Below are 9,459 nucleotides of genomic sequence, written 5' to 3'. Positions count from 1 at the left end.
CACAGTAGAATAGTGACTGCAGCTCTTGATGTGACTAGAGTGACATGATATAACACACTATTATTATGATGATTAATTACCGATGTAGAAGGCAGCGTTGTCTTCATCCGCGTAGTCATCGATATACGAGATTCCCAGGGGCTGGATTGGGGCTTCCCCAACTCCACGGAGCAGATTACCCAACAAGATATAGATCCACAGAGATCCCTCAAGATCCCTCTGACATCCTGAGAAGAAAAGTCATGAGCAGCTCCCTGCACACAACAGAGCGGTCGGCGATAATAATAACCCCGGTCCTGCAGCTTCATCTCCCTCCTCCTGCAGCTTCATCTCCCTCCTCCCCATCCTGCAGCTTAATCTCCCTCCTCCCCCTCCTGCAGCTTCATCTCCCTCCTCCCCGTCTTGCAGCTTCATCTCCCTCCTCCCCATCCTGCAGCTTCATCTCCCTTCTCCCCGTCCTGCAGCTTCATCTCCTTCCTCCCCTGTCCTGCAGCTTCATCTCCCTCCTAGCCCCGTCCTGCAGCTTCATCTCCCTCCTCCCCGTCCTGCAGCTTCATCTGCCTCCTCCGCGTCCTGCAGCTTCATCTCCCTCCTCCCCGTCTTGCAGCTTCATCTCCCTCCTCCCCGTCTTGCAGCTTCATCTCCCTCCACCCCGTCCTGCATTTTCATCTCCCTCCTCCCCGTCCTGCAGCTTCATCTCCCTTCTCCCCGTCCTGCAGCTTCATCTCCTTCCTCCCCTGTCCTGCAGCTTCATCTCCCTCCTAGCCCCGTCCTGCAGCTTCATCTCCCTCCTCCCCGTCCTGCAGCTTCATCTGCCTCCTCCGCGTCCTGCAGCTTCATCTCCCTCCTCCCCGTCTTGCAGCTTCATCTCCCTCCTCCCCGTCTTGCAGCTTCATCTCCCTCCACCCCGTCCTGCATTTTCATCTCCCTCCTCCCCGTCCTGCAGCTTCATCTCCCTTCTCCCCGTCCTGCAGCTTCATCTCCTTCCTCTCCTGTCTTGCAGCTTCATCTCCCTAATCCCCCGTCCTGCATCTTGATCTCCCTTCTCCCCGTCCTGCACCTTCATCTCCCTCCTCCACGTCCTGCAGCTTCATCTCCGTCCTCCCCGTCCTGCAGCTTCATCTCCCTCTTCCCTGTCCTGCAGCTTCATCTCCCTCCTCCCCTGTCCTGTACCTTCATCTCTCTCCTCCCCCGTCCTGCAGCTTCATCTCCCTCCTCCCCTGTCCTGGAGCTTCATCTCCTTCCTCCCCCGTCCTACAGCTTCATCTCCTTCCTCCCCCGTCCTGCAGCTTCATATTCCTCCTCCCCCATTCTGCAGCTTCATCTCCTTCCTCCCCCGTCCTGCAGCTTCATCTCCTTCCTCCCCCATCTTGCAGCTTCATGTCCCTCCTCCCCCGTCCTGCAGCTTCTTCTTCCTCCCCCGTCCTGCAACTTCATCTCCTTCCTCCCCCATTCTGCAGCTTCATCTCCTTCCTCCCCCGTCCTGCAGCTGCATCTCCCTCCTCCCCATCCTGCAGCTTCATCTCCCTCCTCCCCTGTCTTGTACCTTCATCTCCTTCCTCCCCCATCCTGCAGCTTCATCTCCTTCCACCCCCTGTCCTGCAGCTTCATCTCCCTCCTCCCCATCCTGGAGCTTCATCTCCCTCCTCCCTCGTCCTGCAGCTTCATCTCCTTCCTCCCCCGTCCTGCAGCTTCTTCTTCCTCTCCCGTCCTGCAGCTTCATCTTCCTCCCCCGTTCTGCAGCTTTATTTCCCTCCTCCCCTGTCCTGCAGCTCTATCAACCTCCTCCCCCGTCCTGCAGCTTCATCTGCCTCCTCCCCCCGTCCTGCAGCTTTATCTCCCTCCACCCCCGTCCTACAGCTTCATCTCCCTCCTCCCCCGTACTGCAGCTTCATCTCCTTCCTCCTTCGTCCTGAAGCTTCATCTCCTAACTCCCACATACTGCAGCTTCATTTCCCTTCACCCCATCCTGCAGCTTCATCTCCTTCCTCCCCGTCCTGCAGCTTCATCCCCTTCTCCCTCGTCCTGCAGCTTCATCTCCTTCCTCGCCCATACTGCAGCTTCATCTCCCTCCTCCCCCGTCCTTCAGTTCCATCTCCCTCCTCCTCCATCCTACAGCTTCATCTCCCTCCTCCCCCGTACTGCAGCTTCATCTCCTTCCTCCCTCGTCTTGCAGCTTCATCTCCTTCCTCCCCCACACTGCAGCTTCATCTCCCTCTTGCCCCATACTGCAGCTTCATCTCTTTCCTCCCTCGTCCTGCAGCTTCATCTCCTTCCTCCCCCATACTGCAGCTTCATCTCCCTCCTCCCCCATCCTGCAACTTCATCTCCCTCCTCCCCCATCCTGCAGCTTCATCTCCTTCCTCCCCCTGTCCTGCAGCTTCATCTCCTTCCTCCTCCCGTCCTGCAGCTTAATCTCCTTCCTCCCCCATCCTGCAGCTTCATCTCCCTCCTCCCCATCCTGCAGCTTCATCTCCCTCCTCCCCCGTCCTGCAGCTTAATCTCCTTTCTCCCCCGTCCTGCAGCTTCTTCTTCCTCCCCCGTTCTGCAGCTTCACATTCTTCCTCCCCGTCCTGCAGTTCCATCTCCCTCCTCCCCTGTCCTGCAGCTTCATCTGCCATCCTCCCCCGTCCTGCAGCTTTATGTCCCTCCTCCCCCGTCCTACAGCTTCATCTCCCTCCTCCTCCGTACTGCAGTTTCATCTCCTTCCTCCCTCGTCCTGCAGCTTCATCTCCTTCCTCCCCATACTGCAGCTTCATCTCCCTCCTCCCCCGTACTGCAGCTTCATCTCTTTCCTCCCTCGTCCTGCAGCTTCATCTCCTTCCTTCCCATACTGCAGCTTCATCTCCCTCCTCCCCCGTCCTGCAGCTTAATCTCCTTCCTCCCCCGTCTTGCAGCTTCATCGCCTACCTCCTCCTGTACTGCAGCTTAATCTCCTTCCTCCCCCGTCCGTCAGCTTCATCTCCCTCCTCCCCCATCCTGCAGCTTCATCTCCCTCCTCCCCCGTCCTGCAGCTTCATCTCCTTCCTCCCCGTCCTGCTGCTTCCTCTTCTTCCTCCCCCGTTCTGCAGCTTCACATTCTTCCTCCCCGTCCTGCAGCTTAATTTCCCTCCTCCCCCATCCTGCAGCTTCATCTGCCTCCTCCCCTGTCCTGCAGCTTTATCTCCCTCCTCCCCGTCCTACAGCTTCATCTCCCTCCTCCCCCGTCCTGGAGCTTCATCTCCTTCCTCCCTCGTCCTGCAGCTTCATCTCCTTCCTCCCTCGTCCTGCAGCTTCATTTACTTCCTCCCCGTCCTGCAGCTTCATCTCGCTCCTCCCCGTCATCTCCTTCCACCCCCATCCTGCAGCTTCATCTCCCTCCTCCCCGTCCTGCAGCTTCATCTCCTTCCTCCTCCCGTCCTGCAGCTTCATCTCCTTCCTCCCCCGTCCTATATTACACTGATGGATTTTGAGAATTTTTACGGAGAAGCTTCAGGCTGGGAAGGGAACCATTGTGCCTGCGCTGTTGTACTCTTGACTTGAGATTCTATCTCCCTGCGATGGCCTTTTGCGCATGCGCTGACTCCGCTATGTGTTAACGGTCCCTGCATGTCGAGTCTATTACCGGTCCTTTTGTCTGCTATTACAGCAGAGGCTCCACATTCTATCTCGCTAAAATGAACAATTGCGCAGGCGCTACTTTGCTAGTGACTGTGGGATTCTATTTCCCCGCTGTGGTCTAGTGCGCATGTGACACTTTCGCTACGTTTCATTGGTTCTTGCATGCTGAGTGTGCTATTTGTTATGTCGCCTGTCCATCACTGTTGTGGAGGCTCGACCTTCAATATCAGTTTCTATTGGCCACTATGGTAATTAGGTAAAAGCTGAAGGCAATCCTTCCTGTATATAACTCTCTGAATTTTGTGGCGCGTTATCATTAGCCCCGATACCAAAGTAGCACCACATGTCATATTTATACTAAATTGCCACATTTATGTCAGTGACACACTGTAACAGAAACGAGAACACGGCGCGGTTATCAAAAAATATGTAGTGCACTTGTCAATGAACAAGGAATCATACAGTAACAAAGTAGGAATGATGGCACCTCAATACCATTAGCTACCTCTGTAGCGATATTACGGCAGTGTCAAGGGTCTCCAGAGTGACAGGACAGATCTGTCATAGCTAACCAACAATGGGGTATGGTGCTCGATCAATGTAGTATCAAAAGCACCAGTAGAAAGACCACAGTGGGTACAGAAACCTAATTATCCAGGGTTAAAGAAACGCCGCAAAAGTAAACCCCTCATTTAAACAACCTGGACTGAGGGTACTCAATCGATGGATCCAACGGGCCTCCTCCTGTAGCAATCTGCGATCCAGATTGCCAGCTCTGGGGCCCAATTTGATCTGGGTGATACCCCAGAATTGTAGAGAGCAAATATCACCCCCATGCATAGACCGAATGTGTCTGGACAATGGTGTGTCCTCCTTCTGGTTGATTGTGCTCAAGTGTTTGGAAACTCTTCTCCTCAACTCTTGGACGGTTTTGCCTACATAGAACTTAGGATATGGGCACTTGGCAACATAGACTACGCCCTTACTTTGGCAGTTGATGAACTGTCTTATTTTGTATACTCTACCATCAAGTGGGTTAGAGAATTGTTTAACTGTGGGCATCAGGTGACAAAACGAACAACGGCCACAGGGATGGAACCCTACAACTGACGCCTTAAGCCAGCATTTAGATTCCACCATCGGTCCAGAGTGATGGCTACAGGAGGAGGCCCGTTGGATCCATCAATTGAGTACCTTCAGTCCAGGTGGTTTAAATGAGGGGTTTACTTTTGTGGTGTTTCTTTAACCCTGGATAATTAGGTCTCTGTACCCACTGTGGTCTTTCTACTGGTGCTTTTGATACTACATTGATCGAGCACCATACCCCATTGTTGGTTAGCTATGACAGATCTGTCCTGGCACTCTGGAGACCCTTGACACTGCCGTAATATCGCTACAGAGGTAGCTAATGGTATTGAGGTGCCATCATTCCTACTTTGTTACTGTATGATTCCTTGTTCATTGACAAGTGCACAACATATTTTTTGATAACAGCGCCGTGTTCTCGTTTCTGTTACAGTGTGTCACTGACATAAATGTGGCAATTTAGTATAAATATGACATGTGGTGCTACTTTGATATACGATCTATTGATCGTGTCTGGTATAATGCAACATTAAAATGGACTGTTACACTAGCCCACAACATAGCCTTCAAGCACGTCAGCACTTCTATACTTCTCCTCACGCAAGCGCTCCAGTGGTTTCTTAATCCCAAACTATGTGACTCTATCTAGCAAAGTGAACTATTGTGCCTGCGCTGTTGTACTCTTGACTTGAGATCCTATCTCCCTACGATGGCCTTTTGCGCATGCGCTGACTCCGCTATGTGTTAACGGTCCCTGCATGTCGAGTCTATTACCGGTCCTTTTGTCTGCTATTACAGCAGAGGCTCCACATTCTATCTCGCTAAAATGAACAATTGCGCAGGCGCTACTTTGCTAGTGACTGTGGGATCCTATTTCCCCGCTGTGGTCTAGTGCGCATGTGACACTTTCGCTACGTCTCATTGGTTCTTGCACGCTGAGTGTGCTATTTGTTCTGTCGCCTGTCCATCACTGTTGTGGAGGCTCAACCTTCAATATCAGTTTCTATTGGCCACTATGGTAATTAGGTAACAGCTGAAGGCAATCCTTCCTGCATATAACTCTCTGAATTTTGTGGCGCGTTATCATTAGCCCCGATACCCCTGAAGACGCTGCATCTGCAGTGAAACATGTCGGGGGGGCTCTTTTGACATTTTAACTTGTTGCTGCTGATCTCTGATACTGCTTATCTCTGATACTGACTTTGACCTTGGTCAGAGTGCAGCGTGCTGCAGCCGCTGACACTTTGAATCTTGCTACTGGCACACATTGCACTATGCTGGTTACTATCAGCAGTGAACATAACTTTTAATTTCTATGTAGTGTGTCTTTGCTATAATAGCCTAATAAAAATGTGTTATTTTATCTTGCTTGTAGTTGTTAAAAAGGGCCTTTTGCCGGTAGGCAAATATTTCTATAAATGAGCACACTTGACACCATATATTAAGGGCAATCAGATTCTCAAGTTTATTAGGAAACAATACATAGATTATATATCATTAAAAGGGGTGTTGGCCATGTCTCCCCCTCCAATCACATAAGAGGGGCCATGGCCTTTGTCATGGGGTTCGTTAGGGTAATACACGATCAACAGAGCCAGTGACGACAGGGCAACTCCAACAGGGTTTATTGCATCCAATGCTGACAGAACAAGTCGCGTTCAATGCAGGAACAACACACAGTCCACAAAATAAGGTGATCACAGGAACATCTTCAGAGCGCCGGCTTCTGCTTCAGCTCTCCTGAAGGTCTAAATCCAGAAGATCTCCATCATCCCCAGGACAAGCCCTTATATACCCCTCAGGGGGGGGGGGGAGGAACATCTTGGCAGTTTCTAGTCACCATCATTATAATGACTTTAGTTTCTGTCTCTACTGTCCATATGTGAGTTGTGGTCCTTTGTGCTATTATGTGTATTGCCACAGCCGGGATGAGGACACAATGGGGGAGATAATCGGATCTGCCTTGTTTGCTGGTTTGCACCTGAGCTGAATATAACTGGTGCCTCCTGATGACCCCCTGTGGAGACCGGACAATGACAACACTTTATGTCTTGTGGACTTCACCTCTGACTTGTCTGATTGTCCATAGGCTGGAGACACGACCTGTGGTACCTGATTACAGAGTCATTCCTCTCTGCTGAGGACTCACAATAAACCACACATAATACACCATCACAACCTCTCCCCTCATATAATAAGTGAGCTGGCCATGTGGCCTACACAGGCTGCTGGCCACCTCACTCATAAGCCACTTATTACAGTTCAATAAGAACAGTCCACAGGCTGTAAAGAAAGTCCATTGCACATGTACATCCGGGGCAAAGAGCAATGTCTAGAAACACAATCACAAAGTTCAAGAAATTTCCACAAACGTTCCACGTCATCTGTTTGTTTAGGAAGATCTGATCTGGTGGCTTCCAGGATAGTCCAGCCCGTGAAAGGCTGCCGGTGACATGTTATATGTGAGGAGAGAGGCTGCCGGTGACATGACACGTATTATATGTGAGGAGAGAGGCTGCCGGTGACATGTTATATGTGAGAGAGAGGCTGCCGGTGACGTGTTATATGTGAGGAGAGAGGCTGCCGGTGACGTGTTATATGTGAGGAGAGAGGCTGCCGGTGACGTGTTATATGTGAGGAGAGAGGCTGCCGGTGACATGTAATATGTGAGGAGAGAGGCTGCCGGTGACATGTTATATGTGAGGAGAGAGGCTGCCGGTGACATGTTATATGTGAGGAGAGAGGCTGCCGGTGACATGTTATATGTGAGGAGAGAGGCTGCCGGTGACATGTTATATGTGAGGGGAGAGGCTGCTGGTGACGTGTTATATGTGAGGAGAGAGGCTGCCGGTGACATGTAATATGTGAGGAGAGAGGCTGCCGGTGACATGACACATGTTATATGTGAGGAGAGAGGCTGCCGGTGACATGACACGTATTATATGTGAGGAGAGAGGCTGCCGGTGACGTGTTATATGTGAGGGGAGAGGCTGCCGGTGACGTGTTATATGTGAGGAGAGAGGCTGCCGGTGACGTGTTATATGTGAGGAGAGAGGCTGCCGGTGACGTGTTATATGTGAGGAGAGAGGCTGCTGGTGACGTGTTACATGTGAGGAGAGAGGGTGACGTGTTACATGTGAGGAGAGAGGGTGACGTGTTACATGTGAGGAGAGACGCTGCCGGTGACATGACGCGTATTATATGTGAGGAGAGAGGCTGCCGGTGACATGTTATATGTGAGGAGAGAGGCTGCCGTGACGTGTTAAATGTGAGGAGAGAGGCTGCCGGTGACGTGTTATATGTGAGGAGAGAGGCTGCCGGTGACATGTTATATGTGAGGAGAGAGGCTGCCGGTGACGTGTTACATGTGAGGAGAGAGGGTGACGTGTCACATGTGAGGAGAGAGGCTGCCGGTGACATGACACGTATTATATGTGAGGAGAGAGGCTGCCGGTGACATGTTACATGTGAGGAGAGAGGCTGCCGGTGACATGTTACATGTGAGGAGAGAGGCTGCCGGTGACGTGTTACATGTGAGGAGAGAGACTGCCGGTGACGTGTTACATGTGAGGAGAGAAGCTGCTGGTGACGTGTTACATGTGAGGAGAGGCTGCCGGTGACGTGTTATATGTGAGGAGAGAGGCTGCCGGTGACGTGTTACATGTGAGGAGAGAGGCTGCCTGTGACGTGTTACATGTGAGGAGAGAGGCTGCCGGTGACGTGTTACATGTGAGGAGAGAGGCTGCCGGTGACGTGTTACATGTGAGGAGAGGCTGCCGGTGACGTGTTATATGTGAGGAGAGAGGCTGCCGGTGACGTGTTATATGTGAGGAGAGAGGCTGCCGGTGACGTGTTATATGTGAGGAGAGAGGCTGCCGGTGACGTGTTATATGTGAGGAGAGAGGCTGCCGGTGACATGTTATATGTGAGGAGAGAGGCCGCCGGTGACATGTGTTATATGTGAGGAGAGAGGCTGCCGGTGACGTTACATGTGAGGAGAGAGGCTGCCGGTGACGTGTTACATGTGAGGAGAGAGGCTGCCGGTGACGTGTTACATGTGAGGAGAGAGGCTGCCGGTGACGTGTTACATGTGAGGCGAGAGGCTGCCGGTGACGTGTTACATGTGAGGAGAGAGGGTGACGTGTTACATGTGAGGAGAGAGGCTGCCGGTGACGTGTGTCACATGTGAAGAGAGAGGGTGACGTGTTACATGTGAGGAGAGAGGCTGCCGGTGACGTGTTACATGTGAGGAGAGAGGCTGCCGGTGACGTGTTACATGTGAGGCGAGAGGCTGCCGGTGACGTGTTACGTGTGAGGAGAGAGGGTGACTTGTTACATGTGAGGAGAGGCTGCCGGTGACATGACACATGTTATATGTGAGGAGAGAGGCTACCGGTGACGTGTTACATGTGAGGAGAAAGGGTGACGTGTTACATGTGAGGAGAGAGGGTGACGTGTTACATGTGAGGAGAGAGGGTGACGTGCTCCATTGTTCTTTTTAACTTTAGTTTTACAGAATTTACTGAGCGGAACGCGATTCCGTCAAATACCTAATTTGTATCATTTTTCTTATCTTTACCACAGCTACAAAAATAAAAAAACATTTTAATAAAACAACTATCATATTCTGAGACATTTTATTATTCCGTCGTAGGTGTCCGCGGGGCGAGCTGTAGTCCTTATTCTACCATTTTGGGCTACATACAACTTTAACTTTTTATTTCAGGTGACCAAAAAGCATCGATTCTGTATCTTTCATTTTTTAGGGATAAA

The sequence above is a fragment of the Rhinoderma darwinii genome, unplaced genomic scaffold, assembly GCF_050947455.1.
Source record: "Rhinoderma darwinii isolate aRhiDar2 unplaced genomic scaffold, aRhiDar2.hap1 Scaffold_4120, whole genome shotgun sequence".
Classification (NCBI taxonomy): domain Eukaryota; kingdom Metazoa; phylum Chordata; class Amphibia; order Anura; family Rhinodermatidae; genus Rhinoderma; species Rhinoderma darwinii.
The sequence above is the reverse complement of the archived record's forward strand: the minus strand, read 5'-3'. Positions refer to the sequence as shown.